Source organism: Pleurodeles waltl, chromosome 6 (assembly GCF_031143425.1).
Source record: "Pleurodeles waltl isolate 20211129_DDA chromosome 6, aPleWal1.hap1.20221129, whole genome shotgun sequence".
NCBI classification, from domain to species: Eukaryota; Metazoa; Chordata; class Amphibia; order Caudata; family Salamandridae; genus Pleurodeles; species Pleurodeles waltl.
In genome coordinates, this window is record NC_090445.1 from 712,257,338 (window position 1) to 712,283,428 (window position 26,091).

Here is a 26,091-nt window from a genome sequence, read left to right on the forward strand (position 1 = left end):
TTAATCATCGTATACATTGATGGCCACTCCCCGTGGGCACATTTCAAACGCTTATAATAATATTAGTCTATCACGTTTTTTATGCAGCTTCATTACACATTATTTGGCAAGTATTTTATGTTAATATTGAATATATAAGCTACACTCCAACATCTGCACCATTACTGAGTAAAGGTGCTTATCTCTGGCAGGTTCCTCTAGTAACCGGCCCTGAAGATGACGTTGGACTAGTAAATTGCGGTAATCACCTCGGCACCAGCCAGCCTGTAATACACGGCATCTGATCATGTAAGATGGAGCGCGTATGACTTGCCTGATTATGTTGCTCATAAAAAAGGCAAAAGGCAGAGGCTCCCTTAAATAAACGTTGAGATGCTATTTCAGAAATGCTTGGTTTCCACACCTGCTCGATGATATCTGTGATGTCTATATCCCATGGGAGCCCCTTAGTGCGCGAGCTATTTCTGCTCCCATAAATTCTGGCCACAAACACTTGATCGAATAAAAGCTTTGTGTGAAGCTGCTGCAGCAGGTTGTTTTAAAGTGAACTGTAGCTGTCAGAAACCTTTCTTAATGCTCTGGAAGTGTGTGAGGATTAATCAAATGCTGCAGAAAATGCCCACTCATTCACCCAAACTGTTACTCACAAACTCACTCACACATCCACTCACAGATCCTACAGCAGCTCTCTCACACACACTCGTAGACCCACACAGCCACTTACAGACCCATACAGCTACTCACATACCAACTCACATACCCACACAGCCACTCACACACCCACTCACAGACCCACACAACCACTCTCAGACCCACACAACTATTCACACACCCATACTACCACTCACACACCGACACAGCGACTCACACAGTCACTCACAGACCCATACAGTCACTCACACATCCACTCACAGGCGCATCCACCCACCCACACAACAGACCCATATAGTTTCTCACACATCCACCCAGACCCATACAGCTACTCACAGACCCACAACCACTTACACACCCACTCACTGACCCACACACAACCACTCAGACACCCACTCACAGACCCACACAACCACTCCCATACCCACTCACACAACCACTCAGTCACCCACTCACAGACCAATACAGCTACTCACACACCCACTCACAGACCCACAGAAGCACTCAGACACCCACTCATCGACCCACACAACCACTCATACACCCACTCCCACACAGACACAACCACTCACACACACACTCACCGACCTATGAAGCCATTCACACACCCACTCACCAACCCATCCAGTCACTCACATACCCATTCACCAACACATACAGCCACTCATTATCACCCACTCACAGACCCATATAGCCACTCACACACCCAATTACATACCCAAAAAAATCACACCCAGTCAGACCTATAAAGCTGCTCACACACCAACTCACTCTCATACAGCTACTCACACACCCAGTCACAGACCCTGGCAGCAACTCACACACCCATTCACCAACCCATTTAGCAACTCACACACCCACACAAAAACCCATATAGCCGCTCACACGCCCACTCACAGATGCCTGCAGCCATTCACACACCCACTCACCGACCCATACAGCCACTCATACACCCTCTCACAGACCAATGCAGCACTTACACACCCACTCACTGACCCATACAGCACTCACACCCCCACTCACATACTCACAAAACCACTCACACACCCATTCACAGACCCATGGAGCCACTCACACACCCACTCACAGAACCATGCAGCCTCACACACACCCACTCACAAAGGTTAAAGGTTACATTTAGAAAAAATAAAATAAAAAAAACCTTTGATTCACTAAAGAAAAAAACAAAGGTTACAGGTATGTTATAGTCAGGAAATAACACAAAAAATAGAAATTCACTGAAAAAACAAAGGTTACAGGGACATTATAGATAGGAAATAGAATTTTTAAAAACTTAGAAAATCAGTGAAAAAAACTAAGGTAACAGGGATGTTATAGTTAGGTTCAGATTTTACACGCACAAAACCATAGAAATTCAGCAGTTATAGTTGCCCAAGCTAACTATAACTTAAGCCCCAGCAATAGACTGCTTTTGAACTGAAATATTACATCGCTCATGACGTGGTCAGTGTCCATCACTGATGACATGTCAAATAACATCACTAATGGCATTATCCAGTGAGTGTTTCATAAACGTTTCTAAGAATTTAAGATACATACTAAGGTACTGCATAATCAAATAGTACTGTACTACTAGATGATTGGAAAGTACATCAATGCAGTTTGTGCAAGAAGCAGTTGTCAAGACTTACAAGCAAGAAGTATAGTCATAGAACATCAAGTATGATGAAACATTTGCATACCATCCACGTCAGCTTGCAAGAGCTGAGCCCCAGAGAGATGCTGCTCTTGCCTGCACATCTGCTGCTCTACCACTTTGGGCACCGGGTGATCCAATTCCTGCCCAACTGACACTGCATTTACCTCCTCAAATGCCTCAACTGCGGAAAACTGCTAATTATTGCACCATATGCAATAGAATTATTAGTATTGGGGAGCAAGCTGTCAACACTCTGCTCCAGGTTGTAGTTGACCATGAATGTTCACAATGTTTTTACCATCCTAATTGTGACGCCCTCCTTTTTTCATGCCAGGTTCTGAAATGCAGTAACACGTGTATTTTTAAAAAAAACTTGAACCCCCCACAAAAAAAGGTTCTCTTCAGAACAACTTAAATGTTATGTTTGTCTTGTAATGTCCACCTCTGCAAGTCTGTATGATAGAGTATATGCTTATCTATGAGTATGTATGTATGATATAGTGTACAAAAACAAAGATAGAGAAGGAGGTTGTGGGACTAGACTAGGAAGTCAGGTACATTACACCCCCCACTTCCGCAGCCCCTTTTTAATCATACCGCCTCCAAGAGATCTATTAAATCATTAGAATTACTAGGAGATAGGTATTTTTAACTCAACCAAGACCCACAGTGTCCCTACCCTGGTACCTTTTGTTTTTTTATATCCTTTTTTCTGGGTCTCGGCTGAAGCCAAGTCCCAAGATGGCTGACACCACTTACTTGTTGAAGTGTTGGCAGCCCATCAGATCTCAGCACAAGATTGGGGGGGTTTGCGGAGCCTTTGCGTCCCTATTTAAACAAGTTAGGATTTTCTTTAGTTTCTCAAAAAGTACTGAACAGATTTACACCAAAAAACAACAAGCATTTTCAATGCAACGGGTCTCTCATTTGATCGAGTTGGAGCTATTAGCGTTGTAAAGAAAAAAAAAACGCAGCGCGATCGCACTATGTAAAATGCAGCACGATCGCGCTGTGTAGAAAATAAACAGATAAAGTAGTCCGGATACCATGCTGAAAACATCAAGCCTCGTATGTTTTTAGTAGTTTACCGGTGCTGTGTAGGTGGGCTAAACACCCAAAAAGGCATGACGTATGTATGCCTTTCACAAATTAAAACAAGCGGATTATAAAAGGCACTCCGTCCCATTCTGTAATCTCTGTTTGGGCTTCCAACCACACCCATGTTACGTCAGTCACTTACAATGGTTCGTGGGCTTGCCTAATTTGTGGGGTAATTAGCAGTGCATGGCAAGGTTGCGAATTATAGTTATCTTAGATAACTCTAACTGGTGAATTTCTACGGTTTTGTATGTTTAAAATGTGACTTTAACTATAACGTCCCTGTAACCTTTGTTTTTTTCAGTGAATTTTATGTTTTTTAACGTATAGTAGTCTTTATTACTATACGTTAATCCAACCACAACCGCGCATGGCTGGCGGTTGTCCACAGGGCCTGGCCAGAGGCCAACCCACTATAGGCACCCAACCTTCGCCCGCGTGCAGTAGGGGTTGCACGCAGGGCCTGGCCTGCAGCCAGTTCCTGCAGCCAACCACGCAGCCCTATGGCAGTGCACAGCGGGAACTGGTCGCAGCCTATCTCTCTGGGTGTGAGAATAGGTTTAAGAGGGTGTATCTGGGGGTGAGAGTGGCTGGAAGAGTCTCTGTCTGGGTGTGAGACTGCATGCATCACTGACCTGATGGGTGCGTCAGTGTCTGCAGTGTGTGAGTGGCTGCATGAGGGTGTCAGTGGGTCTGTGAGTGAGTGTGTGAAAATCTGAGTGGGTCTGTGAGTGGGTGTGTAAGTGTCTGAGTGGGTGCATGAGGGTAAGACTGGGGCTATGAGTGGGTGCATAAGGGTCTGGGTGGGTCTCTGAGTGGGTGCGTGAGGGTCTGAGAGGGACTGTGCATGAGTGCAGGAGGGTCTGAGCTGATTTGTGGGTGGGTGTCTGAATGGGTCTGTGAGTGGCTGCGTAAGGGTTTGAGTGAGTGTGTGAGTGAGAGAAAGAGACTGAAAGAGAGAGAGAGAAAAAGAGAGGGAGAGAGATAGAAAGAAAAAAACTATTTGTCAATTAAAACGAGTAAGATCACCTTTCAGTATGAGCTTTAAACATGTGAATAAAAATTAAAAATAGAGGGAAACGACCAGGGACACACCTGGATTCAAACCCTTAAAGCTCAGTGTGAAGGTCTATGACCTTCACACTGAGCTATTTAATTTTTTTTTAATCATTATTTTCTTAGCCCTTTATGGGCTATCTGGGACCGCAGGGTAAGCCTCAAGGCCTCCCCATGGTCCCTGACTTTTTTTTTTTACATTTATTTTATACTAAGCCTTTTACAGGCTATCTGAGACCACGAGGGAAGACTCAAGGCCTCCCCAGAGGTCCCTGACATTTTTTTGTAATGCATTTTTTACTAAGCCCTTAACAGGCTATCTGGGACTATGGGGGAGTCTCAAGGCCTCTCCTGCGGTCCCCGACTTTTCTTTTGAATATGTTTTTTTACTAAGCCCATAATGGGCTATCTGGGGCCGCAGGGGGAACCTCAAGGCCTCCCCCGCAGTCCCATTGCTTTACTAAGCAAGGAGCTGCTTATAACAGCAAAGCTTCATCTCTCTTTCCTGATCGCAGAGATGAAAACTCTGCTTTTTGACAGCGGGACCTGTTTGACAGGTCCTGCTGTCAAAAAGCGGAGTGCTTGCTTTGACATGGCTGCAGCTCTCAAAGCTGCAGCCAAGCCACGGCAAACAGCTATGTCCTGGGGTTGGACACCCAGGGACATAAAAGGAGGCGGCCCCAGCCCCAGGAAGGTGGTGGTCCCCTGGGCTAATGGGGGTCAGAAACCTATAATTATTTCTAGTACAGCCCCAGGCAGGTGGTGATCCCCTGGCCTGCGGGGGGAGAGGGAGGGGCTGCTGACCCCTGGCACCCTATGATTAACTGCCCTGGGGAGGTGGTAGTCCCCAGGGCTGTGGGAGGGCCTGCGTGCCCCCTCACCCAATTCCTGTAAAGCCCCAGGGGTGGTGGTCCCAGGGACACAGGAGGGCCAAGCCCCCGGCACATATTTTCTTCTATCGCCTCAGGAAGGTGGTGATCCCTGGAGCTGTGGGAGAGGCCATCAGGCCTCCCCCACATTATAAAAGCATTTCGCCCAGGGGAGGTGGTGGTCCCTGAAGTGTTTGGGGGGGCCAGGAGTACCCCCCCTATTAAAAAGAAAGCAGTGCCCCCGGGACTGGGCCCACCTGAGGGTTTATTTAAAAACAAGCACTTGTTTTTTTTTTTCTTTCTTATTTTTACCGTGGATTCGTGACACCATCACGATTTTGCAGTAAAAAAAATTAAAATGCTTTTTAGTCCTGGGGGGCCCTTTGGGACCCCAGGACTAGAGTTAGGGGTCAGGGTGTTCATACCCAGGCCCCTTTTGTATTTTTCATTCATTTTTTCTGGGACTTGCCTTCAGCCGAGCCCCGAGATGGCTGCCAACACTTCCTTGGTGAAGTGTTGGCACCCAGTCAGATCTCAGCACGAGATAAGGAGGGGTTGCGAATCCTTCGCGTCCCTAAATATACAATTTTAGATTTCCTTAAATTTCTCAAAAACTCCTGAACATATTTACACCAAATTAACAAAAATGGCTCTTTCTGGACCAAGAGCTACCTTTCTGCCATATTTGGAGTAATTTCGTCCAGTGGTTATAGCGCAATCACTGGTCAATTTTTCCTATGGGAATTAACATTGGAAACGCTCTAAATTTCACTACCTTTTTATGTCAGCCCCGCTTTACGGATCACCCGGAAACTTTCCAGACAGCAGCTCACATGATTGTCAATTATTTTGGGGAAAATTTTGTGAAGATTTGTCAAGCGGCACCAAAGATAATAGGCAAGCAAAAAACAGTTGTTTCTATAGAAACTAGGTCCTAACTATAACTACCTATATATATTTACTGAAGAAAACAAAGGTTACAGTGTAGCTGTAATTAGGTCCTGAATTTACTCGCACAAACCCATAGCATTTTAGCAGTTAGAGTTATTTGAAGTAACTGCAATTCGTGCCCTAAGTTAACTATAGCTCACACCCTTTCCATGCACAGTTTTCTTATCAATCATCTCATTTCAAATGTTGCAGGGATAATACCAAAGATTCCATAGAAGATGTCATCAATGATATAATATGTGGAGTAATTAGCTGTGCATGGTGAAGGCATGAGTTATAGTTATATTAGGGTGCGAATTATAGTTGGACACATGGCCTGTCAGTGGATCCGTGAGTGGGTTCGGGAGTATCTGAGTGGGTCTGAAAGAGGGTGTGTGAGTCTATAAGTGGGTCTGAGTTTGTGCATGAGTGACTGAGTGGGTATGTGAGTGGGCGCATGAGTATCTGAGTGCATGTATGAGTGAATGAATTAGTGTATGAATGAGCTTGTGAATATCTTTTACATATTTTTTTGCATAATATTGAATATCCTGGAATATTCGAGAATTTTCTCGAATATTTGAGGTTATGGGAGGATATTCATGAATATCGTGCATGGTGATGAAAAATCATTTTAAACCTGTGATCTGACCCTAAAACGCCCCTCTATCACACCCATGGGGCCAGGGTACATCCACCCTGACCCCTTATACCACTTATCATTTCTATTTTCAGCCCCGGAGACCCTCTACCATAACATAAAATGGAGGCTGCAACTTTCTAGTCAGGTTGTGGCAAGCCAATTACAGCGTTTCTATTTGCATGGGCATTCGTGAAAATTTGTGGATATTCATAATTTATACACGGGCAGAGATTTACAAACTTGGATTTTCCTTAATTTCTCGTAAACTACTGAACGGATTTACACCAAATAACCAAAAGCGTAATCTGCATACCGACAGCTAGCTGCCTAATCTGCGTGCCAACAGCTAGCTTTTTGCCAAATTTGGTGTAATTCCATCTAGCAGTTCGGTCTATAGTCATGTCTAAAGGTCCTTTGGGAATTAACATGGGAAATGCAACTTTTTGGAACCCCCTTATCCACGGCCCCCGATTGATGAATCACCCCAATGATGAATCACCCCAAACTTTCCATGTACAACATTATTCACCAGCGTACTGTTTTTGGAAAATTTCGTGACGATTCGTCAAACGGTGCCAAAGATATAGGCAAATCAAAAAAGCGTAATTTCTATGGAAACATGGTCCTAACTATAACTATCTACTGGCAACTGCCAGTAGGTGTGTGGTGTGTGTGTGTATATTATATATATGAATATAAATATATATATATATATATATAATCTAATATATAATATATATATTGTTTCTCATGTTATCCCACGATCACCTCCCAGTAATTTCCCTGGGTCAAACTGCAGAAAATAATGGTGGCATTACCAAGTCCAGAATGAAAGAATTTATTTTCTTCTGTACATCAATCCTTATAATAAGAGGTGCAAAAAGGAAATATGAAGATGCGTTTCAGCCTGGAGCCTTCAACTGGCCATAGAGTTACATGGTACCATAGAGTATTAAACACGTGGAATTCCACCCAGCACCTATTAAAATATAACAAACCCTTGACCACTAACCTTATCAATATACAGTCACCAAATTGTCTTTTCTCAGTTGCCATTAGAGATAAAAGTATTTCCCAAAATTCTGTTCAGCATTCTATTTTGGTATTTTGTTTTATTTTGTATATATATATATATATATATATATATATATATATATATATATATATATATATATATATATATATATATATATATATATATATTATATTCTATTTAAATAGAAATGCACCCCACAGCAAAGTGTTATCAAGTAAAGTACTGATCGACTATTTGCATATTAACTTGACCTATGTACATGATCCTGATTGTGACCATTTGCATCTTAGCTTATTTTTATGTCTCTAGTAAACTGCTGTTTATCCCAATCCGTATACATTCACGTGATCTCTACTTTGCTTGTCCTACTTTATATTTTTCTTACGCCGGTCATCCTTAGATCCCCCCTACAGTAAAGTACTGATTGTGGTCAATTATTTTATCATGTTCCTCATTATTCCCTGATTACATTCCTCTAACCATTTCCAAATTGTTATGGCACTGTTACAGAGAGGTGACCATTCTGGCTGCTTGGACAATGTAAGCCTACCGGTTCTTCCTAGATTTATTTGTAAAGTACCCAACAGCATATATTATATGCTCATGCTTTTTAACCTCAACATCATACCCTTTATCTGGGGAAGGGAACTTCATGATCACTAAGATACTGTCCATATCAATGATTTCAGAGAGTCCATAGAAAAAGTACAAGGAGAAACTTCAAATACAATTTCAGAGTAGTCCAAAAAAATCCCTTAAGTTCCTGGAAAAGGTTCTTAAAAGTGTACCCTCTTCTTATAATGCCTATAATGCAAAAGACAATCTTGCGTCACCCATACTATTAAAGTGCAATTGCCCTCCTATTAACAATGCATGTTGTTCAAAGATATTTTGTGCTGCTTTCTATTAGCAATACAAGCAGTCCAAAGCAAATGTATTACTTCTTTAGAATCCACTAAATACCAACAGAGTTCCCTAAAGTGCAAGTTCATTGTTTTAGCAGCACTGTCTCAGGACATTATCCTCTCTTGTCCCTATGATGCTAAAACCATTTCACGTTACCCAACCATTAAAGTGCGAATGCATTCTGTCAACAGTACAAATAATTCCGAAAGTACTTTGTGCAATGTTCTATCAACAGTTCATTATCATCATAGAGGTATAGTCATCATGGTGCACTTTTTCCAGGTTTCCTAAAATGCAAATGCATTGTTTTAGCAGCATTATCTCTGGACATTTAATCTATTTGATAATTCATCATGTCAATTTCCTTACTTGATCCAATTACTATATTCCTGAGAAGCAGGTACATTATATGATCATTTCATATAGTCCAAAAGTGAAAACCTACATTGTCATGAAACCCCAAATTCTCAATAAAAAAGATTCTAAGACTTGACAGAACTCAAGACATTCAATGTATTCCTTAATATGTTACTTTTCTTAGTCATAATCCTAAGGTGCAAGTGCATATTTTAACAAAACCATCTCTGGTTATAAGCTCTTCTTTATGTTCCGTCATTGTCATTTTGTTTTTTTATCAATTATTATATTAGACCACCTATACTCTCTTTGTTCAGAGGTCCATGATGAAATTGTTTTCTACACATTGCTAAGAACCCAAACTGTCTCTCTTGCGTGTTTCCATTCCACTGATTTATTGTGTTCCTGTATATCATCACTTCTCCGAGGGGCCAGTTTATCCACTCATCTAAATTTACAAACCCCCTTGGTTCTTAATTATTCATAAATGCACATGTAGTTTAGCATCTGCATTTAGACCCCATGGAATCTCAGTTCCCATTAAGATGATCCATTTTGATTATGCTCTGTGTAACCAAAGTTCCCGTTCCCCTCCTCTGGGACTGGGATTGATATGTTGAATACCACAATATTTTAATCCTGTCCGATCACCATTGTGTTGTTCCCAAATGTGTAGACCACGTGTGAGGTTTCACAACTTATTCTCTCCTTGATTTTCATAATTTCTCCATCATATAGTTTGAATGCTGTCATGTTTTTTCCAATTGAACATGCTTTGCATGTAATACATCTATTCTGAGGAGTCATGTAGTTTCTTGTCAAGTGGTCTCCTAAAGATGGTGCTTCCTCATAAGTGATCTGCGGATAGTTTGGTAATACTCCTTTTAGTGTTTTATCTAATAACAAGTTACAATTTTCTTTCAACAATCTTTTGTTTTTTTGGCTAGCGGTGTCAAATCGCATGATATATCTGCTTTCATCGTCACCCAGTCTATCATGGTTAACATTGCCGTTTGGTATCAAGAGTTCATCCCTCTTTTGCTTCTTCGCCCTAGTCATAGCATTTATGAGAATTGATTTGGGATACCCTCTTTGAATAAATCTCTCATACAAGTCATCCATCTCTGCTTTCAACTCCCCATCCTCTGAGCAAGTGCGTCTAACTCTCAGAAATTCGCCATAAGACACATTCGATTTTAGAGCTTGAAGATGCCCACTATTTGCATGTAGTAAACTATTACAACTTGTTGACTTCCTGTAGATTTGTATGCATACCATATCATAGTTTATGTAGACAACAATGTCCAAATAATTGATGTTTGTTGTGCTGCTCTCATAAGTGAATTTTAGGTGCTTGGGATTATTATTAAGTGAGACAATAAATTCCACTAAGGCTTCTTGTTCCCCTTGCAAAATCAGGAATAAATCGTCAATATGGCTAGCCCATAATACTACATGTTCTAAAATGCCCCAATTTTTTTCCTTGCCAAACTGTCTCTGCCTCCCACCATCCCATAGTGAGGGTAGCGTATGTTGGGGCAAATGACGTTCCCATGGCTGTTCCTCTTTTCTGCAGATAATAGTCTCCATCAAACAAAAAGATATTGTAAGTTAAACAATACTGCAGCATTTGCATTATGTTCTAATCACCTGACAGATCTAGATTTAAGGAAATATCTGCAGGCTCTTAAGTCATCTTCATGTTCTATTGAGGTGTAGGGGGACACTACATCAATCATGGCCATTATATAATTATTTTTCCATGGTATGTTATTGATCCCATTTAAAAAGTCTATGGATTCTCTCAAATAGGATGGAAGGTTTGGAACATAGGGGAACAGAAAGATGTCCACAAATCTAGAAGTGTTCTCAAGTAGTGAACCTATTGAACTTACAATTGGCCATCCTGGCAGATTAGATTTATCTTTATATACTTTTGGCAAGAAGTATATTGTGAGGATGACAGGATGGTCTGTTTTACAATATCTCAATTCCACCTCTTCTAGTAGACCCTTATCTAGCCACGCTTGAAATTTTTGATGGTATTCTGCAGTATATTCTTCCATCGGATTCTTCTCCAATTCGATGTATATTCAAGTTGCCTCCTGGCTTCTTTAATATGAGGCAGTTAGACTTGGATTGTGCTGAATACACCATTGTACGACTCAAACACAAATATTACATGAGGGGCAACTGCAGCGGAAAGCTCCTAGCCCACAAACTGAGGGCACGTGTCCAGGCCAATATTATTAAGATGGTATGCTCCTCCTCCTAAGAAGAGGTGCGCACAGACCCCCAAATTGCAACTGTTTTCCGCTAATTCTACCAAGTATTATATGCAGCCGACACCTCTATCAACACGGACCCCACCCCATATTTAGACAACTGTGCCCTTGCTTCGCTCCCACCGGACAACGCACTTCTCCTTGACAAGCCAATTCAGGTAAAGGAAGTGATATTGGCTATCTCCCACTTGAAGACAGGGAGATCGCCGGGCCCAGATGGATATACCCCACTTTTCTTTAATCTTTAAAACCTTTTGCTTCCAACTACCCCCGATATTCACAAGAATAATTAACTCCCTCTCAGAGACCAACTCCCTCGCTGCCAGTATGCTTGACACGACCATCACTGTAATCCCCAAACCGGGCAAAGACCTGGAGGAATGTGGCTCCTACCGGCCCATCTCACTTCTAAACATAGACGCTAAGCTGTTCACCGGCATCTTAGCGCACCACCTCAATCCCGGGCTTGTGGACCCTGATCAGGCGGGTTTTATACTGCAACAGCAATGCAGCAATAACCCAAAACGACTCCTACACCTTATATACAAAATGCATAGATCACAGAGAGAGAGGCACTACTACTATATACGCCAAGAAAGCGAAGATAGGGTGCACTGGCCATATCTATTAAAAAGTACTAGAACACTATGGCCTCGGACCGAAACTTATGACCTGGATAAAATGTGTCAATAAAAAGCCCAAGGAAGCTGTCCGGGTCAATGGTACGCTGTCTCAGCCTTTCCTGATTTGGTGAGGGACGAGACAGGGCTGCCCACTATTCCCACTCTTATTTGCCCTCTACCTGGAACCTCTGGCCCAGAGTATACGTACAAATTCCCTCGTAACTGGCATTAAATTCATGGGTGATCACCATCTTATCAGCCTCTATGCAGATGATGTGATTCTGGCACTGTCGGACCCAATTGTCTCACTGCCAGCTCTAACTGAAGCCTTGCAGGAGTTTGGGACTGCCTCGGGCTTCAAAGTGAATATGCAAAAATCACAAATCCTGAATATTTCAGTCCCTCCCGGCCACGAAGCAGAGCTTCGCTCAAGGCTCCCCTATATATGGTCCTCCTCTCACGCCCCATACCACGGCATTGAATTAGCCAACACAACTACAAAAACAGCCAATAGAAACTATGCTGCCTCTCTAAAGCTGTACTGATATATCTGGAGCAAGCATAAGCTGTCATGTTTGGGCAGAGTGGCAGCGCTAAAGATGACGATTTTACCACGCATTCTATCCATTTTTCAAACGCTCCCTCCTCCGCCCAAAACCCTAGCCATACTGCAATTGGCAATAATGACATTTATATATGGGATCGAAAACCCTTGTCCATACCGTGGCAAACCCTGTATCTCCTTAAGATGAAAGGGGGACTAGCGGTCCCTTGCCTTCTGAGATATTACCAGGCTACCCAACTGCAGTTCATAGTGGAATGGAGTCACCCATACACCGAGAACCACTGGTGTTTTATGGATAAAGCTGTTGCGGGGTCGCATACCTGGAAGGAACCTTGGCTACACCACAGACACAGGGCCATGGGATTTTATTCCTCCCCCATTACTGGCACGACATTCCGGGTCTGGGGCGGTTATGAGTGGACTGACATCCTTCCTCTCCCCCATGACACCGATATGCGCTAACCCACACTTTGCCTCAGGTCTGAGCGCAGAGCGCTTTCAAAGATGGCAAGCCGGAAGTTGCAAGAGAGTTGTAGACGGTATCATCCCTTTTGACTGCCTGAAAGAAGAAGACTATGGGCTTACAGACACTGATAGAATGACACACTTACAGGTTAGACTCTGGGTGCTTCAACCGACAGTTAAACCTCTACTAGCGAGACCACTCACAGCTTTCGAGAATTGGTTAACACTAAAAAAAGATGATAAACAGCTGATCTCTGAACTTTACACACACCTAATGGCCACTACACAAATACCCAAAACCAAGGGACAATGAAGGTGGGAGGCCGAACTAGGGAGAGATCTCACAGAAGAGGAATGGGGAGATGTACAATACAGGGCCCACCACACTGCCCATAGTATGTCAGGCACTGAAACAGCCTATAAAATAGCATCGTACTGGTACCATACCCCTGCGAGAATTAATGCATGGAACCCTACTAAGCCTGAGCTATGCTGGAGAGGATGCAGCAATACGTTTTCACTGATACACTTACTATGGCACTGTCCCAAGCTGAAACGATACTGGAGTAGCATCCTAGACGAAGTTGACAGAGCATGCCACACGCAGATCCCTAGATTACCAACATATGTTATTCTTGGCTTATCTAACCCCCTTACATTTCCTCTACGATTGCTTAGAGCTCATCAAATGGCTCTCGCCCTCAAAGCTGCCCACCAGACGATATTATCACACTGGGGCACAGATAGAATTCCAACCTACGCCTCATGGCTACATAAACTATGGTTTCTGCTGGGGATGGAGAAACTTTCCCTAACAGCAAAACAATGATCAGTGGAAGTTTCCACACTATGGGCACTCTTCATACAAATTTTGTCTACAGAATTCAATGAAAGTACATGCCCCACATACCTAACAGTCCTACGCCTGTTGGGGTGACTATAGAATTCATAGAGCACACTCAGAGATACTCACTCAACCACTGAGCGGGGAGGGAGGCCGGACAAAATTGTTAATATACACATGGGGATAGGACACATGGGCATGGCGGGGAGAGGACCAGTTTTACACCATATTGTTCTGTTGATTGTTGTTGCAAAGGCAGTGCTCATGCTGACTGGTTACACTGCCGACCTCCCAGGGATACCGCCAAAACAATGTTGTACTTCTTCTGAGTGCTACTATCGCTGCCAGCCTGTAAGGTTGTAGGCATATAGCTGTGTTCTTCTTTTCCTAATCTAAAATGCCAATAAACAGAATTGATCCATAAGAGTCTGAGTGGGTTTCTGAGTGGGTGCGTGAGGGTCTGACTGGGGCTGTGTGTGTGTGTGTGCACGAGACTCTGAGTGGGTCTGTGAGGGGGTGCGTGAGTGCCCGAGTGGGTCTGTGAGTGGGTACCATAAGAGGCTTAGGCCCATATTTATACTTTTTTTAGCGCAGCATTTGCGCTGCTTTTTGACGCAAAAGCGGCGCAAACTTACAAAATACAATTGTATTTTGTACGTTTGCGCCGCTTTTGCATCAAAAAATTACGCAAATGCGGCACTAAAAACGTATAAATATGGGCCTTAGTGCTTGGGTGAGTGGGAGAAATTGATTGAAAGAGAAACAGAGAGAGAGAAAGAAAGTGAGCGGGAGAGAGATAACGAGTTTTTTAGGTTTTAATGCATATGCCTAGAATGAGATATTTCTGTACAACTTGAAAAAAAAATTGCTGTCATTTTTTACTATTTTGTACTAAAAAGAAGAAAAAAAAAGGGAAGCCTGTCCGGCTGGACTCGAACCCTGTGTGCTCAGTGTAAAGGTCTGCGACCTTCACACTGAACTATTGCTTGCTTTTTAAACATTTTTTTAGCCCCTTAAGGCTCCGCAGCGGTCCCCACATATTTATGTTTTTAATTTACAAAATGCCCTTTTTCGGGCAATCTGGCACCGCGGGAGAGGCCTTAAGGCTTCCCTCATGGTGCCATTGCTTCAGCAAGCACGTAGCTGCTTTAACAGCAGCTCTCAGCTTGCTGAAGCATTTTATCTCTGTACCCTGCACTTATGCAAGAGACAGAGATGAAAGCTTTGTTTTTTGACACGGGACCTGTTTGACAGGTCCCACTCTCAAAACCCTAAGTGTTTGCTGTGGCTTGGTTGCAGCTGCAAAGGTGCAGCCAAGCCTCAGCAAACAGCTGTGCCCTGGTGGTGGGCATGCCAGGACATAGCAAGAGCTGGCCCTGGTGGGTGGCAATCCACAGGGCCATCAGTGGCTCCCTGAGAGGGCATGTGCAGCCCCCCTCACAAAATTATCGCCCCATGGAGGTGGTGATCCTCTGGGCTAAAGGAGGTCCGAAACTGACCCCCTGTAATATTTACATATGCCCCAGGGAAGTGGTGATCCCTGGGAGTGTGGGGGAGCCACGTGGGCCTCCCGCAAATCAATAAAACTAAGCCACAGGGAGGTGGTGGTCACTGCGACTTGGGGGGGGCTTTAACCCCCTGGGGAGGTGGTGGCCCCCAGAGCAGTAGGGGGGAAAGGACCCCCCGCATATTTAATTACAGCCGTGGGGAGATGGTGTTCCCTGGGGCAGCGGGGGATACGAGGCCCCCAGCATATTAATCATAAGCCCTGGGGAGGTGGTGGTCCCTGGGGCAGCGGGAGGGGGCCAAGAGCCCCTCCCCACATTTTTAAGCAAGTGCCCCCGGGACTTGGCCCATCCGGGGGCTTCATAACTACGAAGCGCAGGAGCCCATGCTTAATTTTCATTTTTTTATTTTACTCCAGCTGTAAAATCAAAAAAATATATGCTTTTAGCCCTAGGGGTCCATTTGGGACCCCACCACCATAGCTAAGGGGTCAGGGTGTTCGTACCCTGTCCCTTTTTCTTCATTTTTTACTTTTTTTCTGAAACTCGGCTTCAGCCGAGTCCCAAGATGGCTGATAACACTTCAATGGCTTCTGTTGTTGTAGTGCTGTCAGCCAATAACATCTCAGCAAGAGATCGGGACAGGTCGCGAATCCTTTGTGTCCCTATATATACAAATTTGTTTTGCCCTTAATTTCTCAAAAACTACTGAATGGAATTACATCAAAACATACAAGAACACTTTTTGGACCAGGACCTACCTTTCTGCCAAATTTGGTGTAATTCCGTAGTTTCTGCGCTATCGCTGTTTAAAATCTCTATGGAAAAATGAATGGGGAAAATGTGTTTTGACCCTGTCAATCCCAAAAATACAGAGTATCCAGATCCTTGCCATGCTTCATCGCCAATATCTCACCACAGAGTAGTTCTGGTCAAAAAAATTTAATCGCCCTAGCGTGTTCAAGGATTTGTTTTGCACAGGACAAATTGTGCTACCTTCATATTGTAGGCCACACACTCCAATACATAAATACAATAATCACTACTGCATGATATGAATTGTTTACTGCTTGCAGTTCTTCCAGTGGGTACCTTCTTCTATTCGTACTACCGCTACATGCTTTGCACCTTCCACAATGAAAACCCATCCTATTCTTTCAACCATTTTCCCTGATAGCTTTGTACTACTAATTCCCTGGTACATTTGGATTTCTATATGTCACCAAAGGGTGTGGGGTGACAAGCTCACCTGTTGTTCGGTCAGATCTTACTAAATGCCAATGTTTGTTAAGTACACTTTTCACTGTGGATAACTGCACCATTAAAAGTTGTATTTAATCTGACTGGATTGGGTTCAGAAATGTGCTTCTTTTTTATGAAAAGACTTTCTGTAGATGCTGCACTAAACAACTTACTAGCTGCACTGAGTACCCTATTGGGACAACCCCAGGCCTTAGAACTCCTAATCATGTTCTGTTTGTCTCTGAAAAAGGACTGCTCTGTACTACAAATACTGTCAAACTCTTCCCAGTATTCTTTTTGCAAGTGTGAATTCGGCACAACGAAAATTCCTGACTTCACTGCAAGTCAAGGAGAACAAAAATGAAAGACCCTGCCTGACCCTCCAGGAAGAAGGGACAGAAGCAGATTATTCCAGACTGTCACTTTAGGACTTCTGAATTGCTTGACTCTGATTGCACCTACAAAATAAACATCAATATATTAGCACCCAATAACTATAATGAGATGTAGACTAAATTGAGGAAGAACTGATTCTTGGATCATCTAATGTCCCTGCCTCCTTCTGTCAGGTGCACTAAAATCCAAGCGTGCCTTCATAATATCTAAAAAAGAATAACAAGGATTACAATTGTAATATCCTAGGAAGATTTTTTTCTGCTCTCATCTAAACACAAATTACTCAAAAACAAAATTAAATAAATTAACAGTTCATTGCATAATAATGCACATAAGAGAATACAGGAACATTGAGAGCAAGAGCTAAGCCAAACATAAATCCTTAGTAGAATCTTATAAACTCAGATTCCCACTAATGTCCAAGTCTTCTTAATAGTGAATAAATTATATAATATTAGTTTTAAACCAAATGGTACTGAGAGTCAATAATAACACTCCTGCGTCTTTGTGTTTTTAATTTTAGGCTTTTCAGGAGCAGAGTTTCATCAAATAATTCTATAAGAAGTCCATCAGATAAGTATACATTTAACTGTTCACAAGCACCAAAAGTGTGTTATCCAACTGAAGAGTATCCAGCTTTGTGATGTTGTCTTTTCTTTTATTTTTCAGGTAGCAGCAGCTTTCCGGTGGAAAACATGAAGGAAGTGAAGCCCGAGAGACACGACGCATGAAAAGGACGAACTAGACGCCAATCCAGCAAGAAGAAAAGGATGCAAAGAACGCTGGAGCAAGAGAACGCTAAGAACGCCAGAGCAGCAGGTGAGAATGACCAAAGGCAGATTACCGGAACAACAAGCAGTCATTCGTGGTGCAGCACTCAGCCTTAAAGGCTACGCCCTCCACCAATTAACGGGACCACTTGGTTGAGGCACCCCGACTGCAGCGCGCCCGACAATCACACTTGACTCTTAAAAGCTCAGCATAAGATATACTCCATTTAATTTGCCTTGGGCGATGACCTCGTGCATGTAAAACACTATTACATGCAGTACTTTTGCTGAATAAACCAGAATGCTCTGAATTATCCTTCATGGTTACTGACACATCCAAGAAGTCTATCATAGTCTTGTGAATTTTATATGTGAAACTGAGATTGCAGACATTCCTTGAATCATGTTTAACTTAGCAGAAGAACCGTCCCAGATGACAAAAAGATCATGTAGCAAATCCATAGGTCTATGGCCCTCATTATGATGTTGGTTGTAAAAACCACCTATTGCCGCGGCGACGGCCGACAAAAGACCGTTGCTGTGGCTACCAGCCGTCTGCCGTATTATGACCACAGCCGGATTTCCACCAGAAGAAGGGCGGAAATCCGTCTGTGGCCATGCCGGCGGATGGCGATAAGGTGGCGCTGCTGCCACCAACAGCGCCACACCAGTAGAGCGCCGCTGGCCATTTTATGACCCATAATACAGCCTGGCGGTGTTCTGCTGGCTGACGCTGCTGGTGGCAGCAGCGCTCCATCCCGTCTCCTGACAGAGGACCCCCTGAACACAGGTAAGTGGGTGCTCCGACAGGGGAGGGGGAGAGTTGTGTGAGTGTGTGTGTGGGGGTGTGTGTGAAGGTTTGTGCGTGCGTGTATGCAGGTGTGTGTTTCGTGTTGAATGCATGTGCATGTATGGAGGTGTGAGTGCGTGTATGTTGTGTTCTGTGTCTGCGTGTCTGCGTGTGTGTATGAAAGTGTGTGCGGATGTGTGTGTGAATGGATGAATGCATGCGTGGATGGGTGTGTGTATGCGTGTGTAAAGGGGGGCGTGAATGTAGAGGGGGTTTGGAGAAGAAGGGTGGGTAGAGGAGTATCTGGAGAGGGGGCTAGGGGTGGGGAAGACCTCTGTCGGTGACAGGGAAGGGATTCCCTGTCATTGATAGTGCCTACCGCCATGGTGTTCGTGGCGGTAAGGGAGCCACGGAAACTATGGCGGTAGGCGGGGTCATTATCCCGAAGGCAGTACAGTGACAGCTGCCGGAGATTTATATCGCCAGCCCGGTGGCTGTTACCACCGTGGCGGTCGGTGTGGTACACTGGCGGTTTGGCTTCAGCCAAACCGCCAATGTCATAATATGGTGGAAAGTACTGCTATGGTGGAAAGTACTGCCAGCCTGTTGGCAGTACTTTCCGCCATATTACCGCCGACCGCCAGGGTCATAAGAGGGCCTAGATGTTTTGTCATCTCTGTATTGTCCTCAGTCCAGACACATTGTTCCGCCCACCATCTCATGAAAATCCCTGCATAGCTTTGAGCAAAGCAACTTCCCATGGCTGTACCAACAAGTTGCCTGTACCAATGCTCCTCAAAAATAATTAAAAAAATATTATTCAAGCAGAAATACAGCATCTTCAACAATAACATTGAGGGCCTGATTTAGAACTCGACGGACGGGTTTGTCTGTCACAATGGTAACAGATATCCCATCTGCCAAAATCTAAATTCCGTAGGATAGAATGGGTTTCAGATTTCAGAGGATGGGATATCTGACACTGTTGTGATGGAGTAAATTGTCCTCTGAGTTCTAAATCAGTCCCTGAATGATCATAAATGTAGGTGGGCTTATCTCTAAAAAGCATGATTACATGCCTGATTACCTAACTCATGTTGAATACATATATAGAGATGGCATCAACTGGTACTAACCTGACTAAAATGTAACTTGACTGCCAAGGAATGTCACCTATCTTGGTAATAAAATATGTGCTACCTCTGCAGTATGAGGGTAAACTCAACACATATGGCAAAAGGAAGTGGTCTCAATATATAGAGGTATTCTCAAAGATTCTCTCATTGGCTGATATAATGAATCTACCTGGTGGGTTTACATTGTTTTTGTGATATTCATCCAGACTCAAAAGTCCTCTCTCCTTCCAGTTATTCAGGATAGAACGAAATTCAGTAATAGTTTGCTTATACGCAGTAATTGAGGTCTTCTCATAGTTCCCTGATAAAATAAGCTGTCTATTAGCTTCTAGCAAATATTTAATACATCCCAAAGATCTACATTGCACTCTTTTTCAAGCTGTTTGATAACAATGTTCAAATCCATCCTAAGATTCTCTAAAGCTGCTATTATGCCAAATCCTCATTAACTCTTTGATTACAACGTCATGAAAGGTATCTATGTTGTCATGTTGTTGAGTTTAAAGTGATTCACACTAGCACAATCTGTCTCAAGACCTAACGTTCAAAATTCGCCCCCCTTCGGCCCAGTTACAGTCACCCCCTTTTAGCTCCTCTAGAGCAGTCAATCCGTTTATATCACCTATACACAAATCATCAAACGTATGGTCAACAGAATGAAATTCTATGGTACTTGGCTTCAAACATATTATGTGTTTGTCTATAATTATAATTAGCCATAGGGCAAAAAGAAAAACCTAGTTCTAATACAGATGGTTCATCTTTAGTCAGTTCATCTGTAGATAAATTGACAACAGTCAAATCTGTCTCACCCATTGCTGCTTCTTTCTGGTCTGCCTTGTTCTTTTTCCATGTGGCAAATTGTCTTTCGTTGCTCTGTCTACCTCTCCTTATTTCTGATCTCAGTAATTGCCTCCACCTTTTTCTTTTTGACAGTTTCTTATAAGGGCCCCTGCCGTGTAGCAGTAAGTGATACTCCTCTAAAAAAGTGAAGGGCGATATTTTCTTCGTATAAATGGAGGACTGCTCCTCAAAATCAAAGTAAATATCAGAACCAGAGTCAGACTTAGCCAACTCCTGTTGTTGTAACACTGAGGCTTGTTTAAAATTTCTCCTCAGATGTTCAAATTTGCACCCAAAAGTCAAAATCCTACTGCTTGAATAATCCTACTTACTTAGGCCTTTTCCTCTGTTTAATATCTTCTACCTATTTGAGTAACCTGTTCTTCATGCCCACTATACAAGGTTTTAATTCATCTTGTGCCAGGAGTTTATCCAAAACGTCTTCCAGCTTTTCAAATTCTCCACATACCCAATCCATATTTCACAAGTAAAATCATACTTTTACACATGAAAGCCATCAACTGGGATCAATTCAACCATAAAAATGATGAAATCTAAAAATCGCTGGTCTTGTTTTAATCAACGAAAAGGGTTAACGCAAGTCCTGTGCATCAAACGTGAATAGTAAAACTATTAGGATCATGGAGAAACACAGATTTAGAACAACAGTCCAACAGATGATGGACAGTGATACCTGAAGTTCTACCATGTTAAACTTCTAGCCAACTTTCCTCTTTGTGACTTAGGTCAGAGCTCTCAAATATTCAAAATTCCTAATGGTGAATAATGTGCATAATCTACAAACTCGAATCCTTGCACTCCAATATCTTCACAGGAAGTAATGTCAATAAAATTGGTAAAATGATTCAAATAACACCTACATTGCACAATAATACATAAAGGCATCCACATTAATTCCTGCAAAATGTAATAGTTCAAAATAGGCAAAAATCCCTGAGGCAATAAGTGAAATAATGTTCTTAGCAAATATATATGCATAAATAGCCTCAAAAGTATACCAGTTAATGTCAGATACCATAAATGTTTTAGTGATCCCAGGCAATGTACACATCATTGTACCAGGCAGCACATAAATCAACAGTCCAAGAAACTGAAGGATGAGAGGCCTAAGGCAAAATATGCATCAATGGGCACAGTCATTAATGACCGCCAACTGCTACAATGGCCACAGAAACGGTATTCATCCATGACTACATGCCTCAAGAGAGTAATATGTATATGTGCTCCTGATAGCAATGTACATCAATTGCCCAAGTATTAATGTGTATCAACGGCTACAGGCAATGTATGCTTCAGAAGGCCATCATCAGAATATTCACCAATTTCCTCAGACATTGGTGGTCATTCCGACCTCGGCGGTCTTTTCAATAGACCGCTGAGGGACCGCCGTACGGAAGACCGCCAGTGCTGGCGGTCTTCCACACGGGCCATTATGACCGTTGGCAGCGCTCCGCCCGTTTCCGGACGAAGAGCCGCCAACAGCCATACTGGCGGCAGGCGGGGAAGTGGAGGTAGCTCCACCGCCACGCCAACAGAACACCGCCCAGCAAATCACGACCTGTGATTCGCTGTGGCAGTGTTCTGTTGGCGTGGCGGTGTCGGCGGAGCTGCCCCCATGGGTCCCGTTCCCTCCCGGAGGATCACCGGAACAGGTAAGGTGATCGTCCGTTAGGGAAGGGGGGTGGGGGGGTGTTGTGAGTTGTGTGTGTGCATGGGGGTGTGCGTGTGTGTATGTTGGGGGGCGTGTGAGTGCGTGCATGAATGCGGGGGTGTGTGTATGTGCATGAGTGCGTGCATGAATGTGGGGGGTGTGTGTATGTGCATGAGTGCGTGCATGAATGCGGGGGGGTGTGTATGTGCATGAGTGCATGCATGAATGCGTGCGTGTATGTGTGTGTATATGTTGGGGATCGGGTTGGGGAGGGGGTCCTGCAACCTTTTGGGGGTGGCAGGGGTGGTGGGGGGGTAGGGGAGGGAGTCGGGTGGGGGTTGGGGGTGGGGGAGACCCCTATCAGTGCCAGGGAAGGGATTCCCTGGCACTGATAGTGCTTTCCGCCATGGATTTCATGGCGGTCCCAAACCGCATGAAATCCATGGCGGTAAGCCGGGGTCAGGCGGGTTGGAATACCGCCGGCGGTATGTGACGACCGCCGGGCTGGAGACCCAGGTCTCCAGCCCGGCGTTCATTACCTCCGTGGCGGTCGGAACGGTGAAGCGGCGGCTGGCCATGGCGGTAACCGCCATGGTCAGAATTCATGAAAAAAGACCGCCAGCCTGTTGGCGGTCTTACCGCCGCTTCACCGCCGACCGCCACGGTCGGAATGACCGCCATTATGTCTAAGTAGCCTCGGAGAGTGTATATACATTAGGAGCCTCAAAAAACAGTATGTGCTTCCAGCCCCTGGTGAGGGCTCGCAGTGTTCCAAGACAGTATTTTTCTGGCCCAATCAATGGCCTGAGGCAGTGAAGTACATAAATAGCACCAGGAAATAATGTATGCCTGTGACTGTAGACAGTAACGTTCCAGAAAGTAATGTGTGGCATTGACACTAGTCAGTAATGTGCACCAATGGCAATAGAAAACACAAGCATCTATGGTTTCAGAATGTAACAAGCATCAAGAGTTCCAGACAGACTCCATGATACATGATTAAAAACGAATGAGTCTCTAAACTTGACTCTTCATGCTTTTTCTGTTAACATGTTTCTGCTCCCTATCGGTAGCCATTAATGGTCTGGTGCATCATCAGGAGAGCAACATTAGTCTGTGTGTTAATGTACATGCTGATATTTGTCAATGCTGATTTGTGCATAAAGGATATAAACAGTGTTGTCTCCATATGCAGCCTCTCGCTGCACCTTCTGTATTGGGAGCACTACTGGAACTGTTGACAAATAGTGGTGTTCTTAGCAAGGGATAGTACACAATAGTTTCTTTAAATTACGAACCTCAATACTAGTAGGAAAAATCCCTCTGCGGTGCAAAGACTTCACTGTGTCTTGTAATGAGCAGTATCAAGCTTCTGTGCTACCAACCGTTAAAAAGCATCAATGGTCCTAGAGAGCAAAAACCATGAATGGTCCCACACAATACAAGAATCAATGAGCACAGGATGTAACAAGCAGCAGTTGTCCCAGAGTGTAATGTAGATCTTAGATTCCAGATACAATAAGTATCAATAACCCAGAATGTAACTTGTAGAAATAGCCTTATGCAGTCTCGAGCCTTATTTGATCCCAAAAAGCAGCAAACATTTATGGATTGAGACTGCAACAAGCATTAAATGTCCGAGACAGTAAATAGTCTCAATCAGCCCAGGCAATAAAAAGGACAAGTCTTCAAGATCCAGCATGATTTTGAGGTGGTGCCCTCAAGTGCTGCTTTTAGTACTCACCGCTTACTACTCAAAGCAGCTCTGAGGACAGCCAACTCCGAGCAACATCACAGTCCAGCTGCTGGTGCAGCGCCATGTCACTGTACCCCCAACTCCTACCCTGAGCAATGGAGGACATTATACCACTTTGCTTTAGATTCAAGGGAATTGATGGTGGCATTCTGCATTGAATACCATCTGTTCTATAGTCATACATATAAGCTGTGTGGCAAAGCATGGATGGCACTATTGAAGCAGCCGAAGGATGGACTCAAGACCTATGCAACTAAGGCCATGGTGAAGAGCAGTGGCACAGACTTGTAATGACACTGGGTTGCAGTAGTAACAGAAGATGGATAGCTGTCTCAAGCAACAGGACTTTCCAGTGAAATTCTGGACAGGCGCTCCCACACGATACATAATACATAGAAAGAAATAAGATGCCCCTCACTATGCAGTCTTCTATGCCTACTGTGCCAATGTATGCCAGTGAACACTAAATTCTCCATACATCACCACTGACAGTAACAACAATAAATGTATGTAAGGTGGCTAACCAATATGTAAATGACAGTTAAAATAACCAATGGCTGAGGGGGGATGACCTGCTGCCCCAACCTCTGAGTACTGTGTATTGAAAGGTCTGGAATATTCCTAAACCTGTCTCTAGCCAGACCCAGGAAAGACATGAAGTTTTAGTCTAAAATAATTAGAAACAAGAGAGCTACTTTTTAAAATGATAGCAGGGTATCTGGTGAATTACCTGGGCCATTAGAGGTAATTTTAATGTATAAGCTGGAGATCCACGATTGAAACCCAAAAGTGGTGCAATCAAAATTAGGTTTGGTCTGTCATAGGACTGGATAAAGTATTCCTGGCCAATCTCATATCTATATTGAAAGCTTCAATGTTACCAGTCAGGCTTTTGCTACAGCATCAAGAGAGCTACCCTAAAAGTAGTTGGTTATATATGAAGAGTAACTGCCTACTCATTCTGCATGATCAATAAAGCCACTTTTGATGCAAATGACAATGAAGCAGTTGGTTTATTCTATCTTCTTGCTCAGGTATGGGCACGTGGTTACGTGTTTGATCCTAAGTGATGCTCTCAATGCTTTCACAAGCAGCAGCTCACTGTTAACTGCCACAGGATTATATCCTATTGCCAACTCTTTAACCTCTTTATGAAGCTGTTGAAATATCTACTGGCCCATTACGACCTGTTCAGCTATCAATAAGATGCTGATAGCATTTATATCAGAGTATATCTTCTCTAAGTAAAGTCCTCCCCTTGTGAAGCTTTGTTTCAATGGTGGCTGCCAGCCTTCAATTCAGACCAAGCAAGGCAGATTCTCTTTTTTACTAGCAAGAGGTGTTCTACCACAATATCCTATTTTTAATAATGACTTACATTTATATTGACTGCAGCATATCAAACACATCAAAATAAGTCAATGTTGAGTTGAAAATAGTAAATCTATACCTTACTTTCCTATATAAGTCTTACTTGACAATATGTGTTCTTATTCCAATCAAAACTTGTTCTCCCTTCTGCCACCAAGCTCATTTCAGACACAATGAAGATTATGCATATTGTGCCCACATTCAAATTGCTACACTGCCTGCCCGCTAAAGCTTACATTTACTTTATTGGGCTATCAGGATAATGGTGTCAAAACAGGTCTCAAAGCATAAGCTGGCATTTACAAACATAAAAACATTCTGGAATGCGTATTGCCTATTTTGGTGCTTATGAGCGATGCATGACTGGGTAAAAGGAGCTTTTATGTTTTTTTTTAAAAACATTGAGTAGGTTTTCCCATCTCACCTTTTATTACTACATCTTGTAGACCTCATCATATGTCTCCACAAAGCTTTAGGACAGTGCTTAATTTGTAAAACAATATGTTCCAGGGCCCTTATCTCTAGACTACTGTCGGTTGAACCACTACCTGCCCCGTCAGCACTCCCAATTGACAGTACCAAACTAACTACTAACCATTAGAGTTGTACAAGGGTGACAATA